Genomic DNA, 24,736 nt, shown 5'->3' on the forward strand with positions numbered 1-24,736 from the left:
TAACTATGGCTAGAAACCACTTATGAGTGAGTACATACCATATTCCTCTTTTTGGGTCTGGGTTACCTCACTCAGTAAAGCGTTTTCTATTTCCATCCATTTGCATGCAAAATTCAAGATGTCATTGTTTTTTAAGGCTGAGTAAAACTCTAATGTATATATGTTCCACACCTTCTTTAACCATTCTTCTATTGAGGGGCACCTAGGTTGTTTCCAGGTTCTGGCTATTACAAATAGTACAGCTATGAACATAGTTGAACAAATACTTTTGTAGTATGATAGGGCATCTCTTGGGTATATTCCCAAGAGTGGAATTGCTGGGTCCTGAGGGAGGGTGACTCCCAGTTTCCTGAGAAACCGCCACACTGATTTCCACAGTGGCTGCACAAGTTTGCAATCCCACCAACAATGGATGAGTGTTCCCCTCACTCCACATCCTCTCCAGCATAGACTATCATTGGTGTTTTTGACTTTAGTTATTCTGACAGGTGTAAAATGGTATCTCAAAGTGGTTTTGATTTGCATTTCCCTGATCTCTAAGGAGGTTGAGCATGACCTTAAGTGTCTTCTGGCCATTCGAAGTTCATCTGTTGTGAATTCTCTGTTCAGGTTCAGTACTCCATTTTTTAATTGGGTTAATTAGAGTTTTAGTGTCTAGTTTCTTGAGTTCTTTGTATCTTTTGGAGATCAGACCTTTGTTTGATGAGGGGTTGGTGAAGATCTTCTCCCAGTTAGAAGGTAGCCTTTTTGTCTTACTGACAGTGTCCTTTGCTTTACAGAAGCTTCTCAGTTTCAGTAGGTCCCATTTATTCATTGTTTCTCTTATAGTCTGTGCTACTGGGGTCCTACTTAGGAAGTGGCCTCCTGTGCCTATATCTTGTAGACTACTTCCCACTTTCTCTTCTATCAGGTTCAAAGTGGTCACATTGATGTTGATATCTTTAATCCATTTGGACTTGAGTTTTGTGCATGGTGATAGATATGGATCTACTTTCATTCTTCTACAGGTTGACATCCAGTTATGACAGCACCATTTGTTAAAGATGCTTTCCTTCTTCCATTGTATACTTTTAGCACCCTTGTCGAAAATCAGGTGTTCATAGGCTTGTGGGTTAGTATCCGGGTCTTCTATTCGATTCCATAGGTCGACTTCTCTGTTGTTATGCCAATACCAAGCTGTTTTCAATACTGTAGCTCTGTAATAGAGTTTGAATTCAGGGATGGTAATGCCTCCAGAAGTTCCTTTATTGTATAAGATTGTTTTGACTATCCTGGGTTTTTGTTTTGCCATATAAACTTGATTATTGTACTCTCAAGGTCTGTGAAAAGTTTGATGGGATTTTATGGGAATTGCATTGAATATATAGATTGCTTTTGGTAGAATTGCCATTTTTACTATGTTGATTCTCCCAATCCAAGAGCAGGGGAGGTCTTTCCATTTTCTGGTATCCTCCTCTATTTCTTTCTTCAAAGACTTAAAGTTCTTGTCAAATAGGTCTTTCACTTCCTTGGTTAGAGTAACCCCAAGATATTTTATGCTAGTTGTGGCTATCATGAAAGGTGATGTTTCTCTGATTTCCCTCTCTGCTTCTTTATCCTTTGTGTATAGGAGGGCCACTGATTTTTTGGAGTTGATCTTGTAACCTGCCACGTTACTAAAGGTGTTTATCAGCTGTAAGAATTCTTTGGTAGAGTTTTTAGGGTCATTTATGTATACTATCATATCGTTAGCAAATAATGAAAGTTTAACTTCATCCTTTCCAATACGAATCCCCTTGATCCCCTTATGTTGTCTTATTGGTATTGCTAGAACTTCAAGCACTATATTGAAGAGGTATGGAGAGAGTGGACAGCCTTGTCGTGTTCCTGATTTTAGTGGAAAGGCTTTGAGTTTCTATCCATTCAATTTGTTGTTAGCTGTTGGCTTGCTGTATATTGCTTTTATTATATTTAGGTATGATCCTTGTATCCCCAGTCTCTACAACACCTTAATCATAAATGGGTGTTGAATTTTGTCAAATGCTTTTTCAGCATCCAATGAAATGATCATATGGTTTTTTTCTTTCAGTTTATTTATATGATGGATTACATTGTTAGATTTGCATATGTTGAACCAGGCCTGCATCTCTGGGATGAAGCCTACTTGATCATAATGGATAATTTTTCTAATGTGTTCTTGGATTCGGTTTGCCAGTATTTTATTGAGAATTTTCGTGTCGATGTTCATAAGTGAGACTGGTCTGTAATTCTCTTTCTTGGTTGTGTCTTTGTGTGGTTTTGGTATTAGGCTAACTGTAACTTCATAAAAGGAGTTTGGCAATGACTCTTCTGTTTCTATATTGTGAAATATATTAAGGAGTATAGGTATTAACTCTTCCTGGTAGTTCTGGTAGAATTCTGCATTGAAACCATCTGGCCCAGGGCTTTTTTTGGTAGGGAGATTTTTGAAAACAGCTTGTAGTTCTTCACGACTGACAGGTCTATTTAGATTTTTCACCTGGTCTTGGTTCAACTTTGGTATATGGTACTTATCTAAAAAAAATGTCCGTTTCTTTTACCTTTTCCAATTTTGTGGCATACAGGCTTTTGTAGTAAGATCTAATGATTCTCTGAATTTCCTCTGTGTCTGTGGTTATGTCCCCCTTTTCATTTCTGATCTTATTAATTTGCAGGTTCTCTCTCTGCCGTTTGATTAATTTGAATAGGGGTTTGTCAATCTTGTTGATTTTCTCCAAGAACCAGCTTTTTGATTCATTGATTCTTTGGATTGTTTTCTGTGTTTCTATTTTGTTGATTTCAGCCCTCAGTTTGATTATTTCCAGTCTTCTAGACCTCCTGGGTGAATCAGCTTCTTTTTTTTTCCTAGAGCTTTCAAGTGTGCTTTTAAGTCTTCAATGTGTTCTTTCTCCGTTTTCTTTAATTGGGCACTTAGTGCTATGAACTTTCCTCTTAGCACTGCTTTCATAGTGTCCCATAGGTTTGAGTATGTTGTGTCTTTATTTTCATTAAATTCAAGGAAGACTTTAATTTCTTTCTTTATTTCTTCCTTGACCCAGGGGTGATTTAGTAGTTGACTGTTCAACTTCCATGAGTTTGTTGGCTTCCTGGGGGGAAGCATTGTTGTTGAATTCTAATTTTAATCCATGGTGATCTGACATGACACAGGTAGTTACTGATATTTTTTTTTTGTATCTGTGGAAGTTTGCTTTGTTATCGAGTATGTGGTCAATTTTCGAGAAGGTTCCATGAGCTGCAGAGAAGAAGGTATATTCTTTCCTATTTGGGTGGAGTGTTCTATAGATGTCTGTTAAGTCCATTTGATTCAATACCTCCAATAAATCTCTTATTTCTCTGTTTGGTTTCTGTCTGATTGACCTGTTCATTGGTGAGAGAGGAGTGTTGAAGTCTCCTACTATTAGTGTGTGTGGTTTGATGACTGCCTTGACTTTCTTTTACATATGTGGGTGCCTTTATATTAGGGGCATAGATATTCAGGATTGAGACTTCTTCCTGATGAATTGTTCCAGTTATGAGTATGAAATGTCCATCTCCATCTCTTCTGATTGATTTTAGTTTAAAGTCAATTTTGTTAGATATTAGAATGGCCACACCTGCTTGTTTCTTAGGTCCATTTGCTTAAAAAACCTTTTCCCATCCCTTTACTCTGAGTAGGTGTCTGTCTTTGTGTTTGAGGTGTGTTTCTTGCAAACAGCAGAATGTTGGATCCTGTTTTCGTATCTAATCTCTAAGTCTGTGCCTCTTTATAGGTGAATTGAGTCCATTGATATTAAGTGATATTAATGACCAGTGGTTGTTGACTCCGGTCATTTTTTGGGGGTAGTAGAATGTATGTGTTTTCCTTCTTTGAGTTGTGCTTGTGAAGGGTCGCTAGTTGTTTGAGTTATTGTAGGCTGTGTTGGGAATGTTGGATTCCTTGGTTTGTGATTTTCCTTCTAATATTCTCTGTAAGGCTGGATTGTTTAAAATCCAAAGCTACGTATTGTTTAAATTTGTTTTTATCCTGGAATATTTTGTTTTCTCCGTTGATAGTGAACAATAGCTTGGCTGTGTATAGTAGTCTGGGCTTGCATCCATGGTCTCTTAGTTTCTGCAGTGTCTCTATCCAGGACTTTCTGGCTTTCATGGTTTCCATAGAGACGTCTGGTGTAAGTCTGATAGGTTTACCTTTATAAGTTACTTGACCTTTTTCCTTTGCAGCTCTTAATATCCTTTCTTTAATCTGGATGCTTTGTGTTTTGATTATTATATGGCGAGGGGATGTTTTTTTCTGATCCAGTCTATTCGGCGTTCTGTATGCTTCTTGAACCTTCATAGGAATATCGTTTTTTAGGATGGGAAAGTTTTCTTCTATAATTTTGTTGAATATATTTTCTGGACCTTTGATCTGCAATTCTTCCTCTTCTTTTATTCCTATTATTCTTAGATTTGGTTTTTTTTATTGTGTCCCATATTTCCTGAATGTTTTGTGATATGAATTTGTTGTATTTGCTATTTTCTTTGGTCAGAGCATTTATTTTCTCTATGGTGTCTTCATAATCTGAGGTTCGTTCTTCTATCTCTTGTATTCTATTGGTTATGCTTGTTCCTGAAGTCTCTGTTTGTTTACCTAGATTTTCCATATCCAGCCGGCCCTCGGTTTGTGTTTTCTTCATTGCCTCCTTTTCAGTTTTCAATTCTTGAATTGATTCCATTACCTGTTTGATTGTTTTTTCTTGGTTTCCCAGGGTATCATTTACGAATTTACTCATTTCTTCAAACTTTTTGTTATATTTCTCTTCCATTTCTTTACTCATTTCTTCCATTTTTGTTATATTTCTCTTCTATTTCTTTAAGTGAGTTATTCATACCCTGTTTAAGAGACTGTATTGCTTTCATAATGACACTGTTTTCCACTTCTTCCGGAATAGGGTGTTCAAGTCCTTCTGTCATAAGATCGCTGGGATCTGGTGTTTTCATGTTGTTTTTCAGATTGTTGGAGGAATTCTTGCCTTGGCGCCTGCCCATCTCTTCCTTCAGATGCTCTCCAATGCTGCGTCTTCTGCTACCGGATTATTGCCCCTTGCTATCCAGGAATCACTTTGCCTGCAGTCCTACTTTGCTGCAGGCAGGCTATTAAAACAAAAGAACTCCCTCCTATTTGCACTCACTGCCCAGTCTGAGTTGGAGGAATTTAAGCCCCGAAAAAGGGAGAGAGGAAGGGTAGGGGTTCCAGGCAGAAAGCCGGGATGGCGTAGAAGGAGAGGGGGTTTACCTGGGGGAAGCCGCCCCTTTGGAGTAGCCATGGAGATAAGGATGGCAGGAAGATTGTGTGTTCCCTTTCCAGACTTGTGTGGCAGTCAGGATCACACTTACCCCTCCATTGTATCCTCTGCCACAGGATCAGAGCACTCTCTGGTCAGAAGTCTTCCTGCCTGCAGTGTTACCTTGCTGCAGGCAGGCTTCTAGAACAAAGGGACTCCCCTAAATTTTGTTTTTTGGTTTGAATTAGAAATGCCTCCCGGGGCTGAGCAGTGGTGGCGCATACTTTTAATCCCAGCACTTTGCAGGCAGAGACAGACAGATCTCTGTGAGTTTGAGGCTAACCTAGTCTATAAGAGCTATTTCCAGAACAATTAGGGATTAGGGATGTTCCACAGAGAAACCCTGTCTCAAATAATAATAATAATAATAATAATAATAATGCCTTACATAGGCTTATATGTTAGAACACATAATCCCAGTTCCGAAGGGTATAGAATCTCATGTATGTGGAGGATTACCGAAGAAAGCATCACCACTAGATCCTAGCTAGGATTTCTGTCACTGTAAAAAGATATCATGATCACAAAAACTCTTAGAGATGAAATTCAGAGGCTTCATCTGTTGTCATCATGGCAGGAAGCAGGGTAGCACAGGTGCTGGAGAAAGCTGAGAATTCTATGTCTCGGTCCACATTCATCAGAGAGAGAGGAACAAACTACGCCTGACTTGAGAATTTGAAACCTCAAAGTCCATGCCCAGTGACACACCTCCTCAAACAAGGCCCCACCTCCTAATATTGCAACTACATGATGACTGAGTATTCTAATCTGTGAGCTTATGGGGTCCATTTCTGTTCAAACCACCAAAAATGCTTTTAAGGTTTATGGTCTCACCCCACTTCCAGTTCATTCTTGACTTTCTGGATGTGGATAAAGATGGGATCTCTCAGTTTCTTGTCCTGGGGCCAGATGCCATGCCTCCTCACAATTTGAATTCTTATTCTTGAACTATACAGCAAAAGTGAAAATTTAGTCAGTTTTAATCACGGTACTTTCCATGTTCTGGCTATTACAAATAGTGCTGTTATGAACATAGCTGAACAAATACTTTTGTAGTATGATAGGGCATCTCTTGGGTATATTCCCAAGAGTGGAATTGCTGGGTCCTGAGGGAGGGTGACTCCCAGTTTCCTGAGAAACCGCCACGCTGATTTCCACAGTGGCTACACAAGTTTGAATTCCCACCAACAATGGATGAGTGTTCCCCTCACTCTACATCCTCTCCAGCATAGGCTATCATTGGTGTTTTTGAGTTTGGTTATTCTGACAGGTGTAAGATGGTATCCCAAAGTTGTTTTGATTTGCATTTCCCTGATCTCTAAGGAGGTTGAGCATGACCTTAAGTGCCTTTTGGCCATTCGAAGTTCATCTGTTGTGAATTCTCTGTTTAGTTCAGTACCCCATTTTTTTAATTGGGTTATTAGAGTTTCAGTGTCTAATTTCTTGAGTTCTTTGTATATTTTGGAGATCAGGCCTTTATCTGATGAGGGGTTGGTGAAGATCTTCTCCCAGTCAGAAGGTAGCCTTTTTGTCTTATTGACAGTGTCCTTTGCTTTACAGAAGCTTCTCAGTTTCAGTAGGTCCCATTTATTCATTGATTCTCTTATTGTCTGTGCTACTGGGGTTCTACTTAGGAAGTGGTCTCCTATGCCTATATCTTGTAGACTACTTCCCACTTTCTCTTCTATCAGGCTCAAAGTGGTCACATTAATGTTGATGTCTTTAATCCATTTAAACTTGAGTTTTGTGCATGGTGAAAGATATGGATCTACTTTCACTATTCTACAGGTTGACATCCAGTTGTGCCAGCACCATTTGTTAAAGATGCTTTCCTTCTTCCATTGTATACCTTTAATTCCATTGTCGAGAATCAGGTGTTCATAGGCTTGTGGGTTAATATCCGGGTCTCCTATTCGATTCCATAGGTCGACTTCTCTGTTGTTATGCCAATACCAAGCTGTTTTCAATACCGTTGCTCTGCAATAGAGCTTGAATTCAGGGATGGTAATGCCTCCAGAAGTTTCTTTATTGTATAAGATTGTTTGGGCTATCCTGGGTTATTTGTTTTGCCATATAAACTTGATGAAACAACCTAGGTGCCCCTCAATAGAAGAATGGTTAAAGAAGATGTGGAACATATACACATTAGAGTTTTACTCAGCGGTAAAAAGTAACGACATCTTGAATTTTGCATGCAAATGGATGGAAACGCTTTGCTGAGTGAGGTAACCCAGACCCAAAAAGAGGAATATAGTATGTACTCATTCATAAGTGTATTCTAGCCATAGTTAAAGGTCTTTGAGCCTATAATTTGTGATCCTAGAGAAGCAAAATAAGAAGGTGAACCTGAAGAAAGTCATATAGGTATCCTCCTGGATATTGGAAGTAGACAAGATTGCCAGGCAAACTTGGGTGCAGGGGGGGGGTGTGGGGTGGAAATAAGGGGAGATGGTTAGAGAGAAGGGAGAGGGGGAGGATTGGGGATGGCTTGGGGGTATGGGATGGTGGGGAGGGAGGAAGGATGGATATGGGAGCAGGGAAGTATATATCTCAACTAAGGGAGCCATTTTAGGGTTTACAAGAGACTTGATTCTGGAGGGGTTCTCAGACCCAAGGAGAGGTCCCCAGATTGTTCCCTGGGCAGCAGAGAAGAGGGTACCTGAACTGGCCTTGGCCCATAACCATACTGATGAATATTTTGCATATTCCCATAGAACCTTCATCTGACGATGGATGGAGATAGAGACAGAGACACATATTGGAACACTGGACTTAACTCCCTAGGTCCAAATGAGAAGCAGAAGGAGGGAGAACGTGAGCAACAAAGGCAGGAACAGAGGGAACCTTCATCTGGCGATAGATGGAGATGGAGACAGAGACCCACATTGGAGCACTGGACTGAGCAACCAAGGTCCAAATGAGGAGCAGAAGGAGGGAGACCATGAAAAAGGAAATCAGGACCGCGAGGGGTGCGTTCACCCTCTGATACAAGGGGACTGATCGAATGAGAGCTCACCAAGACCAGCTGGACTGGCACTGAACGAGCATGTAATCAATCCGGAGTTTCTGAATGTGGCTGACATGGGGGCTCACTGAGAAGCCATTGACAATGGCACTGGGTCTTGTTTTGTCTGCATGGACTGGCTTTTTGGGATCCTAGTCTGTTTGGATGCTCACCTTCCTAGACCTGGAGGGAGGGGGGAGGAACTTGAACTTCTCACAGGGCAGGAAACCCTTACTGCTCTTAGGACTGGGGAGGGAGGAGGAGAAGGAGTGGGGGGAATGGGAGGGTATGGGGAGGAGGGGAGGAAGTGGAAATTTTTATAAACAAATAAATTAATTAATTAAAAAAATAATCATGGTACTCTACCATTTCAGTGTGGAGGTGTATGCTCACTTAATGTATCTTCTTTACATCATCATTCTTGCTTCTTTATCATACTCAGTATATGAATAACAATACCAAGATGGATATGTATAGTCTATGCTGTACATGATTCCATTATGCAGTTTGAAAAAAACTTATGTTAAAATATATGACAGAATTGACAAATCAGTCTCCTCATGGCAGGGAGATTCCTATAGAAAGATAAGACAGAATCATTGAATTGCTGACAGGATAATGATAAAGAATCATAAAGGCACAGCATTCCAGAATTTGGGCAGGCAGGCAAGAGACAGACAGATGACAGAAAAATAAAGAGTGCTCTTTAAAGAAGGAGATCATACTATGAGTCTGTGGGTATCTGTGTGCTGCATGAAAATGCATTCAGGTGACTTGCTATTTGGTTTAATTTAAGGCATGTAGGAATTCCAAAAAGCCATTTAATTTAGACCACTGAGTGTGAACTGACATTTTCTAGTGAATTTCAGAAAGAGAGAGGAGTGTATATTTCTAATAATATTAATAAAATTATTATATTAAATTATAAAATGTATAATACAAAGTTCACATGGAATGTAACTAAATGAAATCCACAATCGGTTTGTTAAGCACAAATTCAAATGAATAAAAAGAAAACACGACATTTTCTATTTTTTCCTAAGATTTCCTTATTTTTTCTTCTTTAGTTAAACTTACAATTATTTTGTAAGAAGGAAGTTGGAAGAGTAGCATTTTACATACAGTGACTCAAAAATCCTGAGTGAAATTTGGCAACCTATAATTAATAAGTTCCAGTAATGTTTACTAGCAAAAAGAAAGAAAAATATCTTTGGTCATTTTTTTTTTTATTCTTAGAAATGTTTACCCTTTTTGGGTTTCTAGTTCTATGCTTCCTTTTTCTAGTTGGGATTCTGTCCCTGATAAATAACTAAGTTCTTGAGAGTGTTTTATTTCTCTCTTTCACTGTCAATGGCAACAAGAGAGATCATTGGTCCCTGTGTTGAAATATCAGTATTATAAATATGACTAACCACTCAAATTTCTCAATTTATTGATGCAAAGCCAGTACGTCTCATGAATATACTATCATGCATTTTGATGTAGGATTACTCTCATTTTTGCTATGAATATGTTTTATTACCATTGGTGAATAAGGAAGCTGTTTTGTCCAATGACTTAGCAGAGTAAAACAAGCGAAACTGAACAGAGATAAATAGAGAGATGGTAGGCAGAGTCAAGGAGATGCCATGTGGATGCCAAAGGAGAAAGACACCAGAACAGAACCTTACCCAGTAAACCACAGCCTCTTGGCAATACACAGATTAACAGGAATGGGTTAATTTAAGATGTAAGAGTCAGTTAATAAGAAGCCTGAGCTAATAGGCCAAACAGTGTTGTAATTAATACAGTTTCTTTGTGATTTTTCTGTCCTGCATAGCCAGGAAGCAAATGAGCAGTTTCTGCCAAGAGCGTTTCATGTACTTAAAGAGCCCAGGTCAAATCCTGATAGCATGTTTCTATTTATGATTCTCTACAGTTTGTAATATTTTAATGTTGCAGTATCATAATTATCCAACAAAATTTTAACTTATGAGTGTCATACATGTTTTTGAATATGTGTATATATTTTTAACCTCAATTCCACAACCATTGAATATTGTTGTAAATGAACACAGACATACTCCAATCTGGCATTAATTTTTTATAATCAGATTAAAGAAAATGAATGATCACAAAATAAATCAATCAGGTATAGAACAATTTTTAATGGTGCACTGGGCACATGTACAAGAGAAAGATACTGGAGAAAAGCCAAGGCATTTATGTGTTGTATTAGAATCATAATGGAAAATTTACTCATAATTATCATAAATCAAAATATTGTTTATAACTTAAACCACATGCCTGGGAGATCCTTGATTTCTTTTCATAATTCTTGCTGCTAAATAGTTTTATTTTTATTTTCTCCTTTATTTTTGATGTTGCCTTGAGATCATCATCATTAATCGTGTTTCCAAAAGAACTTTTTTTAAAGAAATATCAATCTAAATATCCAATGGCAAAGGTGAGGAGAATAATTTTGCAGTGAAAGAAATTAAGCCAATGAAACATTAAATACAGTGAGGTTTTACAGATATGCCTTTTGATAAATTTTCTGGGTTCTCAATGAGGTTTTTATCACATTTTCCTATTGCAATCTTGATGATTTTCTATGTGGTTTTGAGTTTCCAGAACACTGAGCATTTCCTGCTGCCCTTCTTTAAATACTACTTTAAATCTGCTTAACATGGTACATTTTAGAGTTTTTCCCTCTACTCAGGATATATAGTTAACTCCTACTTTATTTTCCTGTACAGAAGAAACACCTGCTCTTGTTTACAATGACATCTGCAGAATAGTAGACAGCAAAGCAATTAAAGGAGTAGAGGTTTCATCCCACATCATTTTCATGTTTTCTTCTTCATTTGTTTCAAATCAATCCATTTCTTTTAACATAAGTGATCCTTCAATATAGTATTGCTTGAGAAACACCACTCTCTTTGTGTTTATCTTTGTTTCTACTCAGTTCAGAAATATGTATTTATTATCTGCTATAAATATCATGATCTCTCTATTTCTTGGGAGATAATCAACTGCATTCTACTTTAATGATGAACCAACCTAAGGTGACAACCACAGTATGCTCTGATGGAGTGGGTGCATGCACCAAAGTGGCAAAGTTCCATCTTGTTTGCACTCAGATTCAATGTTCTTTCCATTAGAGCTAAGATCAGTGGTTGTATGAGTGTACATAGTACATCTTCATTTGCAAAAGTGCTCAAGGAGAACATTCATCACAAACCCATTAATATTTTTATTGCCTACAATTACTTTTTACAATTACTGTTTTTTGTCCTAAAGAATGAAAATTGGAATATGATTAAAGATATTTAGTTATATTCCTGTTAGTCATCGACAATCAAGTATACTAAGCACATCATCTGGACACACTTGTCTGCATTACCTTATTTGTAAATATGGATCCAGTTATACATAGATAATAATTTTATGGTTTAGCCTAAAATGTATAGTAAAGCATATAAACATCAAAGTGAATAATGTATAACATAACTATATAAGTATGTTTATAACTATATATATAGTTATAAGTGTGTACAGTGAAGGGTAAGATCATTTGTACTTTAAAGATATTTGAACAATATTTATTGTTTATTAAGTAACAGTTCATAAAAGTCTAAAAACTGGTCATCAGAAATAAAAAGACAAATACACAATAAGTGCATTCCCCTAACTGATAAATTATCTGTCTCTGAGATACTATGTTTCTTCTTCCCACTATAAAAGGAATACAGAGTTGTGGAAATAGTGGGCTTTGCTAAACTTCTAGCCTACTGACTTTTGAACTCCAATACTCTTGAAACTGTTTTGCTTTCAGGCAGAGTTCTTCCCTTATTCTGGCATTCTTCTCTAACAAATCTTTTAATCCAATGTCAGGTCAACCTCATTTTAATGGAACGTTTGTTGTAATCAGTTCTATTTTCATTCGAGATGCTTGGTTAGGGTGTTCACATTTAGTCTTTGGAAGCAAACTATGTCGTAGATTTCCTAATGCTTCATTCTTGGTTCTGCCTATATCTGTAGTGTCACTCAATCTCTGTTTTTCATTTCTGTTTTTTCTATTGCACTTTGTACGTTCCCAGAAACTCCTAATGAGTCATCTCTATAGCACTAATTGTTATGCCCTTTCTTTGGTGAGTGTCCCTTTTTTCCCATTGATAGAGAGCAAACACACATGTTCTTACATGGCCATTAATTTAAGATTGGATTCTTCTTCCCATAATGCCATCATTTTTTAAACCATGATCAGCAAAATTTAGTCAGGGACGTAGGATATGAATGGTCAATTTTGGCTTACATAAGACTAACAACTAGTAAGTCAAGATGATTATGAAAGGAAGAGGAAGATAAGAAATATCTGTGGGTCATGATAGAAATAGAAAATAGTTTGTGGGTCTCTGTAATATTTTTTTGGCTATTTTGCTTGATCTTTGTAAAACTTTTATTTTACTAAAATGTGTTTATCTTATTAAGATTACTTTTATAATTCCACAAAAAGAAAATTTAACATTTTTTTCTTTCACAGTATTTAATTTCCAAATTAATGATCTATAATTATTCTTTACAAAGTGTAAAACTACCCCCCCCCACTTTAATAAGCTTTGGTCTTCTTGCTGTGTTCTTTTGTCATGTTATATGAACTTCTACATGGGAAAATGAGTAGGCAGTTTTCTCACAGGGTGAACGTATTTGTAGGGCACAGTGTTCAGAATCTTACTTAACACAGATTTTACATGGCTTGCATAAAAACAGTTTATGGGAAACTTGGGATCATTTCCAAAAGCAAGTCTTTACCTTATACTGCAATTAAAGTATACTCATAGATGCTCATAGGTTAAACAAAGAATATGGTCTCAGGGACTCTAGTATTTAAAATACATAATTTTATGTTTTTCAGACTGAAAAAGGCCATAGTTGTTATACTGTAGTAAGAATAATATTAAAATCTTACTTTCTTAATTATAGCTAACAAACTCTAAGCCTCACATATTAGATATAAATATATTCAACTAGACTCCTACTTGGAACCTAGATGCACAGTTCTTCAGAACCAATTTATGAAGTTATAGCTCTATATACAAAATATCTTATTTCTTGTTTTTGTTCTATTCCCATTATCCTTATTAGAAATAGATTATTTTATCATACAATCTATCCTGATAACAGTTTCCTCTCCCTCTTCTCTTCCCAGTTTCTCTCCACCTCCTTTCCACTCCAGATCCTCTCCATACTTTCTCTCATTAAAAAGAACCAAAAACAACCAAAAAGGACTAAATAAAATACCATGAGATTAAATAAAACTATCATATTGAAGTTGGATAGCGCAAACCTACAGGAGAAAAAAAGAGTCCCAAGATCAGGTAAAAGATATTCTCACAGTCAAGAGTGTCATAAAAATACCAAGGTAATAGCTAAATATATACACTATGAGCTCTGAGGGGAGGTAGCTGATGGGGACCTCCCATTTACACTGTCTCTCCACTTAATATTTGATTGTAGGTCCCTGCAACTGTTCCCATTCGCTACTGGGGGACGTCTTTGGGATGATGACTTAATAAGGCACTGTTCTATGAGTGTATCAGATCAGAATACCTTTAGGAATAATTGTCTCAGTTCTTTCTTCTCTTTTATTGCTTTTTTTTTTAAAGACTAGTACTACTTGGTTTTATTCTAGACCTCTGGGCTGCCCCTTCTCTGGCTTTTTGTTACTCAAGCACTGTAAAACATGGGTTACCTGTCATGGAGTGGGTCTTAAATCAGATCAGACATTAGTTGGCTACTTGCAAAGGTTATGTGCCACCATTGCCCTATTATATTTTCAAGTAGAAGAGACTGTAGGTCAAAGGTTCTATGTATGGGTCCTATCCATGTAGTACCTTTTGACACAAAAGACTCTAGAACATAGAGTGAAGGCTTTATGTTGGAACTAGCACTATTTCTCCATGTTCTATGAATTGTGTGAGTGTAGTACTTGACAAAAGTACCTGTAGTCAGTTCATGGAAAGCAACTTATGTCTTAGCAACAGCCTGGGATTGGGGGGCGGTTTCCATAAGTCCCCATTGGCCCATTTCATTCAGTTTCACAAAACCCAATCCCACCAGTGGAAGCCTAGTCTAGCAACAAGAGATATCCAGAGTCCTTTTGAGATTTGTATCTCCCATTGCTAGGAATCTTCATTAGGACCTCCTTGTTAAATTCAGGAAAATTTCACTGTACCATAAATCCACAAATTCTAGTTGACTCTTGCTGCACAGTCTCCTTCCTACCAATATTCCCTCTCACCTCTTAAGTTGTGTTAATTGTGTTCTTGGATATCTCTAATATGGTGACATCTGGATGCTAGCATAAATAAAAATGATGCAGAAAATTTGCACTGTGTAGAATATACTGCAGTGTCGATTTTGTTCACAACCATCAGTTCTATTGTAATAAATAGATTGTATGTAACTGTACATAACACTCATTTGGGGAAATGATAATTTGATCAAGGAATGAGAGTTCATAGAACTTGTTATGGATATATACAATGCCAACATTTTAAAAGAACCCAATATATATTAGAAATAATAAGTCTGTCACTTACAGCATCATAATGATGGAGACCAAAAATATATTATTTTTACAATAAGATGTCAGAATCAAAAATAGAAGTATTAGGGGACTGAATTATTTAACAGTAAGAGTGAGACATTTAACATGTGTGTTGTAATTTGATGAAGCAGTCCCATCTGAAGCTCAGCTTATTTGACCAAAACTGGATGGCCAAAAACAGTTGGCAAAAATGCCACTGGACAAAACCAAAGATTCCTCTACTCATTATAGTTTATCCCTATTTCAACATGAGATGAAGTCAAAGAATGTAAGGAGCCAGGTAACGAAGCCTTGTATCAGCATATGAGTACCTGTCCAGTGGGTTTCTTCAGGGTAAGGCACCCGTGGAAACAGATTCTTACTTGGGAAGGACCAGTAGACCAAATGACAGCACAGGAATTTGACAAATTTTTGCAGATTGTGTCCTAATTTTTTCTAATTATCACTATACTGTCGATTGTTTGGGTGGCTTTTAGTTTTACTTTGTCAGTTACACATGCCACAGCTTTAATTTTCCCCGGAAATTCTGTTCTTTCTAGAATATTTTCCCCTGAGATTCAGCAGGGGACTAACACTTCTCAAATCTCTTATCTGGAATTACTAACTACAACTCCTAATCCTGGGAACTTTCCTGACTCATTAGAGACAGTTAGGTACATCTGAGAGAACAACACTTAGAACGTACTAACCACATCTCCCAGTTCAGAAAGAAGAGTAAGGAGCATGTACACAAAAAGGTCTCAGGAATACACATAGTGTCAACTGTTGACAATAAGTTTCCTGGACACGAAGCATATAGAATCAATTACAGGATCTAGTATATTCTAATGGAGGAACATGCACTGCAATCTATGGGATAGATAGATCCATCTTTACCATGGACCCTCTTGTAGAAAAGGGAACTGTATAAAAGCATATCTTGCAGATACGAAAGAATCGTTTGACTTTGAATATTGTTGTCCTTAAAGCATTGCACCAATGTCTGTTACTTTTTAACTTTGTAACCTCAAGTAGCTGCCAGCTGACATCAGTGCTGCAAGAACAGGATGTGTCTGGCTCGATATTTAGTTAAGGCTGAAAAAAACGCTGAATTCTATGTCTAGAATGAGGTTATGTAAGGGGTGGAAAAATGGATTTGGAGAAGCATAAAGAGACACCATGGGGGCTTTTATAATGATTACAATGTGTTTCTTAAAGTATGATGTATTTCTTAAAAGTCAAAATAACCGTAAATAATAAAGCTGTTCATGTAAACCTGGTAGAAAAAAAGCTCTGTTTAAGTGTAAATAAAGACAACTTGAGCTATTTGGAACCACTTGAATGTAATCCACCTGGGAGTCACAATTTTTCCTTGCACTGACACCCCTTTGAGTCTCAGGACCTGAACCCAAGTAGAGTAGGACCCAGGAAAAGGAGTCAAGTGCATCAGAATAAGGGACTTACTGTAGCACACAGAGTGGAGGAGTCTTTGGGACTCTCTTTTCTACCAGGTGAATCATCCTTAAGAAAACTGATTCTGTCTTTCTCAGCCACTTTTGACTGTCATTATCTTGTCACGTAGTTTAAGGATTTGGGAAATTTCCCCCATCCACTTTGGCAGGTTGACTGCTATTCTCCTTCTGCAGTATAAAATTCTTAAAAATAAATAAATAAATAAATAAATAAATAAATAAATAAATAAATAAATAGGTCATTACACCCTCTAGGTAAAGTAATAATGTCTGGGTACAGACATTTATTTCCTAACAGCCTTAATACAAACTAAAGTTCTTTATGTCCATGGTTTGTAGGCAGAGACTGCTTGTTCATTTCCCAATAGTTCTAGCCCAAATAATCACACAGAAACTATATTAATTACAACATTGTTAGGCAATGATTTCAGGCATATTTCTAGCTATCTCTTACATCTTGAATTAACCCATTTCTATTAATATATGTTTTTGGCAGGAGGCTTAGGCTTACTGGTAAGGATCCAGAGTCTGTCTCCTTCGGCAGCTGTATGACATCTCTATGACTCTACTTACTTTCTCTCTATATCTCTGTTCAGATTTGTCACCTGGCTTTACTTAAACATTTGCAATGTTTAAGCCATTGGCTGAAACAGCTTCTTTAATAACCAATGGCAATAAAACATATTCATAGCATACAGGGGGGAATCCCACATTAATGGTCCAGTTTCAAACAGATGCTTCATATTTGAGGGAAAACGTGGATCAATATCTTTCTTAGGAACATTGATAGTATACATTTATAGTACATATGAGAAGACCCCCAACTTTCAAAGAAAATGCATGATTAACATAATAAAAATAATCAACAATAAAATTGAGTTTCATTTGGTCATTGATACAGTGTATGTAAAAACTGTGTGAGAACTAAATGTAGAAAATATTACAGTAAAGTAATCCAGGTTGTTCTTGAAATCAAGCAGTATTGATATTGGGGAAAATGGATGCTTTGTTGTGGGGGGCGGGCAATCTTATGTCTCTAGACATGTGCTTAAGATATGAAGCCATACTGTCATAAGATCAGGTCTTAGGGAGAAGAATTCTGTATTTTGCAGATTATCTCAAATATTTTAGCAAATGAAAATACAAGATACAAGCAAAATTCTTATTTCATACAGAGAATGAAACCATTTTATTTTGTGCCTATTATTATTTAATATTTATCTAACATTCAAATTTACTTAGGTACCTGTATTTCACATGGTATCCCTAAGTGTAAGAATAAATATCCAGCAGTTGAAAACCAGGGAATAAGGGGATACATATCACCATAATTCATGTGTGAGAGTTTGATTATTGTATTTGAATTAAGCAATTTTCAGTACAAATTTTTAAACATGGATTCACATCGCTATAGCTGACCTAGGTAGAACAGACACAGAAGAAAGATTAAAATGTAGAAAAAAATACAGTCTTTGGAGATTATGCAATAATAATATAGACAGTGTATGGTTGAATGAATTACAATATTTGTAGGTTGCTGTAGACAGAAGTCTCTGTTCTGCCTGTTCCCAGAGTTGTTCAGCCCCCCAAAAATCACAGAGGCTTATATTAATTATAAACTGTTTACCCTTTTGGCTCAGGCTTATTTTTAACTATATCTTAAAATTAAATTAACGCATAATTCTTATCGATAATTTGTCACATGACTTGGTACCTTTTCTCAATGCAACATTTTCATCTTGCTTTCTCTGTGTCTAGGTGATGACTGCATCTTTTCCTTCCTTTTTCCAGAAAACTGTTCATTGGTTGCCCTTCCAACACTTCCTGCCTCGCTATTAGCCAATCAAGCATTTTATTAAACCAATAGAAGCGACAAATCTTTACAGTGTACAAGAGCATTATCCTACAGTAGGTTGCATACTAGTGTTTGTTGCTACAGTACCAAAACTGCCCCCCGCAAAATACACCACTCTTATATAAACAACCACAGAGTTACTTTACTTCATCCAAATTTGAATATCCACCATGATGGTTGGCTGCAACGATTTTCATATCATCTTTCCTAAAGGCTCAAGAATGAGTCAGCAGCCTCCATTTGTAATAGTTTTGTTTGTCTATTGAGAGAAAAATGAAAATCAGCAAAACAAACTGATCTTGAGAGCTTACATTCATATTTCAAAAAATATTTTGACAAAAGTGACCATATAGATTTATCTGAATTTGAATGTTCAAAAGTGTCATCAGTAAGTGTAAGGCTATAAAACCTAAAAGGAAGAATCTGAAATAAAATTTGATTAAGATACTTTTTATAATATCATTACAGAGCATTCGAATAATGAAGTATAGTCATGATACAGCAAAGCAGAAGCAGCTGGCATCAGTTCTCAGTTGAGGTTGCTGTACTGTCTCTGGTGTGGTCTTTAGAAAGAAAGGTAAAAGACTGTTAAGCCACTAGTTCTTGTATGAGTTAACTAACAAGCCACAAAATCTGTGAACAATCACACAGGATATTTTATATATGAAGCAGATGCACATAGGTGCTACAAAGGAAAATAAATCAAATAATAAAAAAGGGAGAACATATAAGGAATTCAAGGCAAAAGTCTGATTTTGGCAATTTCTATATAGTTCCTTGGAAAAATGACATCAACTTTCTGAAGACAACGTAGGGGCTACTCTACTACAGCCACTGGAGAAGAACAGACTTAGAGCAGCGCAGAATTGCAAAGATTCCATCTCCACCTACCTGGCTCTGTCAGGGAACTGTATTGTTGCTACAGAGATGGGTAGTTACAATATCCATAATCAGAAAGATGATAGCAACCAGAAAGTCAAGTAGATCCACACAGGCTACTGAAGAATCAGGCCTTGATCTAGATGTGAGTCAGAGCATTTGGAAAATTTAAGGCAGAACAAAAAACATCTAGCTCTATTATTAAACATGAAAATGTGGAATAAAGATTGAAATCTGAAGACTCACTTAATGGTGATTATGGCATGTGTCATTGGTGACCAAAAATGACCATTTCTAAGAACATAAACTGAAGTTGTTTTGTAGAATTCTTTATTTTGGATATATCAGAATCTGATACAGAAATAGAGCCTGTAGATATAATACTAAAAATGAAATGTTTGCACATAAAAACTCATAAAGATTAAGATTTTAAAATTGTTTTTATTCAGTCCAAATCCATAATACTCACTAATGCTATAGGGCAAGGTTCAGTTTTGACCAGCTTGGTTGGCATTCTGAGTGCACAACCTTTCTTTTGGATGCTGTTCTGGAATTTAGGCGAAGTGTTTTTTTTCCTTGGAAGACATTCTATGTTGCCTACTTAAAAATGCAGATTCCCTAAGTACTTTCCTTTCCTTGGTCAGGGAGGTTGTGGTACTTAATTTTGAGATCAGGTTACAGTAGATTTCTTTTGTTATGCTCCAGGTGATTTGTTGCTCGGGTAGGGGTCGGGAAAGAATGCTAAAAGACTGAGGGAAAAAAAAAAACACAACTGAGAAATGCAGTCAGTAGTATGATTTTTCTACTTTTTATGAGTTCCAAATGCATTCAAATGCATTTGGATATCTCACTGAGTCAATAACCCAATCCATACTTTTGCAGTTCTTGGCAATTGTTCTCCTTTGTGCTTACTATTCTGCTATGTCCCTAAGAAATTACAGCTAATTCTTCTTCCCCTATCCCTGTGGTTTCATGAGCTTTGAGAAGCTATGTTTTCAAGACATATACCTTCACCTTTATTAAAAAAAAAAATAGCCAAAAAAAACCCAGAAAAATAACTGGAGTTTCCAGCCCTGCTAGCTGTCCAGCCCACAAGCAACTCAAGGTGTTTATTACAAGGTAACCTGATAAAAGAAAAATGATATAGCATCGTGCTTCTAGTCTGCTGCCTTAAGCGTTTAACATGATCCGAGCATTAATGGGCAACACTATGATCCCAGAGCAAAGCTTCCAAATCATACTCCTATGATTTTCACTCAAGAATCCCATCATCTGATAAAGCACTGCACTACAGAGTTTTCTGTTACCTAGATGTGCTGCCCATCTCCCTGCTTCTAGCCTGCATCTGGATTAAGAAAAAAAGGTGTTGGGATGCAGAAGGGAAGCCATGTGCCAGAATCTTCTAAGACCTTCTATGCAGTGAAGTTTACTATTGCCTCTCTTATAGCCAATAATACTTTGATTAATTAAACTGATTCTGAATACACCTGGAATGCTCTTGGAACCCTTCTACATAGTTGGGCAGGGTATTCTTTAACCTCTGTATTTCTATTCCGTCTAGTGCAGCACAGTAGCATCTTTGATGCACAGGGTTTAAGATCAGACACCCAAGAGATGAGATTGTGACACTAAGAGAGATTTGGCCATAATGATGCTAAGAGTACAGCTTACTTTACAATAGAATGGTCTACTTGGGACCATTTCCATAGTATGTGCAAAATCCCACACTAGTTGGCGAATGGATTAATGGACTTTCAACCCATATTCTAATCAGAACTTTTGAATCCTGCGAACTTTGACATATTTTCCATAGATACATTATGAATGTGTACACTCATAAAATCCATGTAAATTATTATAAACAATATATCTATATATGTGTGCATTTAATTCTGAGCAGTAACTTGATATATGAATTTTCATTTTTACCTTAAACAATAGTCCCATATAACTTATTAAAAATTGTAGATGGTAAGTGCTACCAGAAATAGTAATTAATACAGAAATGTTCAAAAACTTCTATAGTATTTTAAAATTCAAATTTCAAATTGACATGAAAATCAGTTTATGCTATTAATAAACCATCTAGCCTAGTAGACATTATTATAGACATTTGAGGTAAGACTGCATTTTGACTGAGTGAGAAAACATATTTTTTTTATTTTAAGTCATTCAGCTTATTTTACTTTGCTCAAGAAGTCCTATGGAACAAACATACAAGTATAAATATTGAGTTTTTATAGTGTGGGGAAAACAGTCACCACATGAAAATGTCCAGTGTGAAATGAAAACATTTTGACTTCACAGTGAAGCATAAAAACATTGCAAATGTTAATCTTTTGGAAAACAGAGAAGAACTGCATCTGTACCAGGGTGGGTGCTAGGCTGTTAAATGTTTGGTTCCCCCCCTCCTCAAATTTGTATCTTGTGTTCTTAACCTCCAATGCCAATTTATTTGGAAGTGGAAAAATCTTAGTCATAATTATGATGAATTTACCCCAATTAAACTTGGGAGTCAGATATTGGAGTAAAAACCTGATAGACCACAGGGACAGTGAAGGAACCTGGATCTCCAGCTTCCCAACTCAAAAAGACACAGGAAATCTCCACATCCCACTTCATGTATATCTCTCTATCCTGTTTCATGGGTCCCCTGTTAATTCCGTTTATCTAGTTGCTGACCCCCATGATAATTATTAGCAGTCTTGGAGTGTCAGTGCTAGCAAATATTCGGAAACACAGCTAGGTTATCAGACTAAAATCATTTATGAACAAGAAGATTAATTTGTTTGTTTTTCCATGTAGAAGGTATTGTCATGCTTCAACTCAGGAAACGGGTCTTCCTCAGAACCTCAACACATGGGCATTTTCAATTTTGGCCTCCATCCTGCCAATCTGTGAGAAACAGCTGCCTATTATTCTTGACAACTCATCTAAAACAACATACCCTTACAATAAGATGCCAAAGAAAACTCCAGGTGTTTTATCCTTACCTCAAATTTTAAAAAAGATTTTGTGCCAATGCTGAGACATACACAAAAATCTTTAATGCTAAGCTTCACTGTTGTGCGATGTTTGTACACTGTGTAAAGATGTATTGTTGTGATTGGTTTAATAAAATGCTGAATGGCCAATAGGTAGGCAGACATTATAGACATGACTACGGGGCAGAGAGAGAGGAGAGAGGAGATGCTTTCGAAGTATAAGAGAAACTCAAAAATCCAGACATTTGGTTCAGAATAAAGGCAATGATGTAGATTAAAATAAATGGATTAATTTATTTTATGAAAGCTAGTGGAACAAGCCTAGGCTAAGGCCAAGCTTCCATAATTAATAACAAGTACCCATGTCATTATTTGTGAGCTGGAAGTCCAAAATAAAGTCTGTCTACACTCACATTTATGTGAAGTGCCTTTGTATAAACTATCTTAAATTCATATTCTTTCTCTTTTGCTCTTATGGCATTGCCATCTTTATGTGTGGTTTTTCCATCAGAGAATTACTCTGAGCACTATCTTATTGCTTTCTTATCCTTGCTATAATATTTAGATTGTACACAATTTCAGTTAATCTACTGAAAACTATAGGTGGAATTTCAATGTGACATTAGAATGGGATACTTCCCAATCTTAAGTCTCCACATCTGGGGAATATTGAATATAGTTTTTTTTTATCCTGTGAAATATTTGGTAGCAATTCCTAGCACCAAAAATCACAATTTCTAACTAAAGATACATCGCGATATTAGGTTTGGGGGTAGAGAGGTTTCTAATAAAGGAGTATGAGGTTTTTTATTTATTTACTGAGTACTTTCAGACACCAGAACTATGATCAGAAAATTTAATTCTCCAAATCACCCTGTAAAATATATTTTACACTGAGGTTTTATTTGGTGATATCAGGGTTCATATGTTTTTGAGAAATTCTTTCAAATTATTAAACTTTCAAGCAGATATTTGGAAGGAAATGTTGGTACTTTTTAAATTTGAAATCAAATAGAATACAGAGAGTCCTTGAAACAGGACAGTGGACTTGATCGTTGATACTTTGAGATTATGTCTCTCAAAAGTAGCAATGGTTAGTGGTCACTGTTATATAGGGCAGAAAGCAATAACAGTGCAAGTTATTTTTCCAGACATGCCTCTGACAGAAAGCTGATTATGATAGGGGATCTAAGAATTGATCTTTACTGGGCAAACATTAGAGATTGATAATGCTGGAGGAGTGATTACTATGCATAAAACATTATCTCCATGTATGTATTTAGATTCAATAGGCAAACAAACAAAAAAAAAAGAATCTGTGTGTCATGACATGGCAATGAGATAAACCAAAGTCAATTTACAGAAACTACTAAGCTGCAGGGAGGGTAGTTCTCTAGTAATAGCTGAGATACACATTTGAGAAATAAAAAGAAGCACACGATGGTGTGGTCAGGGAGTGTGAGGAGAAGCATGGAGCGATGTAAAGGGTCAAAGTAAAGGAATAAGAATGAATAAAAAAAGGGGAGAAAAGAAAAAGTGTGTGTGTGTGTGTGTGTGTGTGTGTGTGTGTTAACCGATGTTATGCCTGCTACATCAGCAGAAACTCACGCTGCAATTCATAGAGGCATTGTGCTCAAATAAAAGACGTCCTGCAATTTCCTTTTCAAAAACGAGATAAATAAAATGTAAAATGAATAAATATTATGGATGTATTGTTTCATGTTTAATTTTGTGAATTTAAATGCATGCTTTCTTCATGTTTAAAAAGCATATACATTTTACTTTTGTACAATTTAAAAGCTTAGAAAGTGAAGATATAGCACAGAAAAAAAACATTCATTTGATCCTCTTGCTACTTTTTCCTTTTATGATAGAAGACAATGTTAACAGATGCTCTTCCACAGCAATTATTCCCAGTTCTGAGGGTACTAGGACATCCCATTATTTCTAATCAGATACAGACTTTTTAAGTATTTTAATATTGATTTAATTTTAATATAATATAACGCAAGTAGATACCAATAAAATACATTTGTTTTCTGTTAGTTTTTAAATGCATATGGATGGTGAAGAATATTTATTTCCATTCTGTCTTATATTCATCTCCAGTGCTAGGATTAAAGGCTTGCGCCACTACGGCCCAGTTTCAATGATTAAACTGGTGTTTCGTCACTTCCTGGTCTGTAAGGCTAATCAGTGCAGCTGTATTACTCTCTGAAGTCCAGGCAAGCTCTACTTATTAAAATGCAAACGAAATTTCACTACAGTTCTGTTTGATATTCAGATTATTGATATAAAAGAAGTTACGTCTTTCCTATTTTTACCATCCTCAGAGGTCTCCGTATTATTATGTGTCATTTAGATAACTTACATGGAATTTTAATTCTATCTAGTGTTTCTATAATGATTATTGATGTGGAATATCTTTTTCAGGGACCTTTCACTTTTATTCTTTATGGTAAATGATTTTAAACATTTTTTCAGTTTTTACTGAATTGTAATTATCTTTGAATTGGTCTAGAGAATTTTTCAGTACTCTTATAATAGACGCAGAGAGAAAGTTATAGAACAATAGATACAGAGATCAAAAGGGCAGAAGGGAGAACGTAGTTATAGATTTATGTTATATGCCTCACCATCAAAAGGGCAA

The sequence above is a fragment of the Myodes glareolus genome, chromosome 19, assembly GCF_982192425.1.
Source record: "Myodes glareolus chromosome 19, mMyoGla1.1, whole genome shotgun sequence".
NCBI lineage: Eukaryota > Metazoa > Chordata > Mammalia > Rodentia > Cricetidae > Myodes > Myodes glareolus.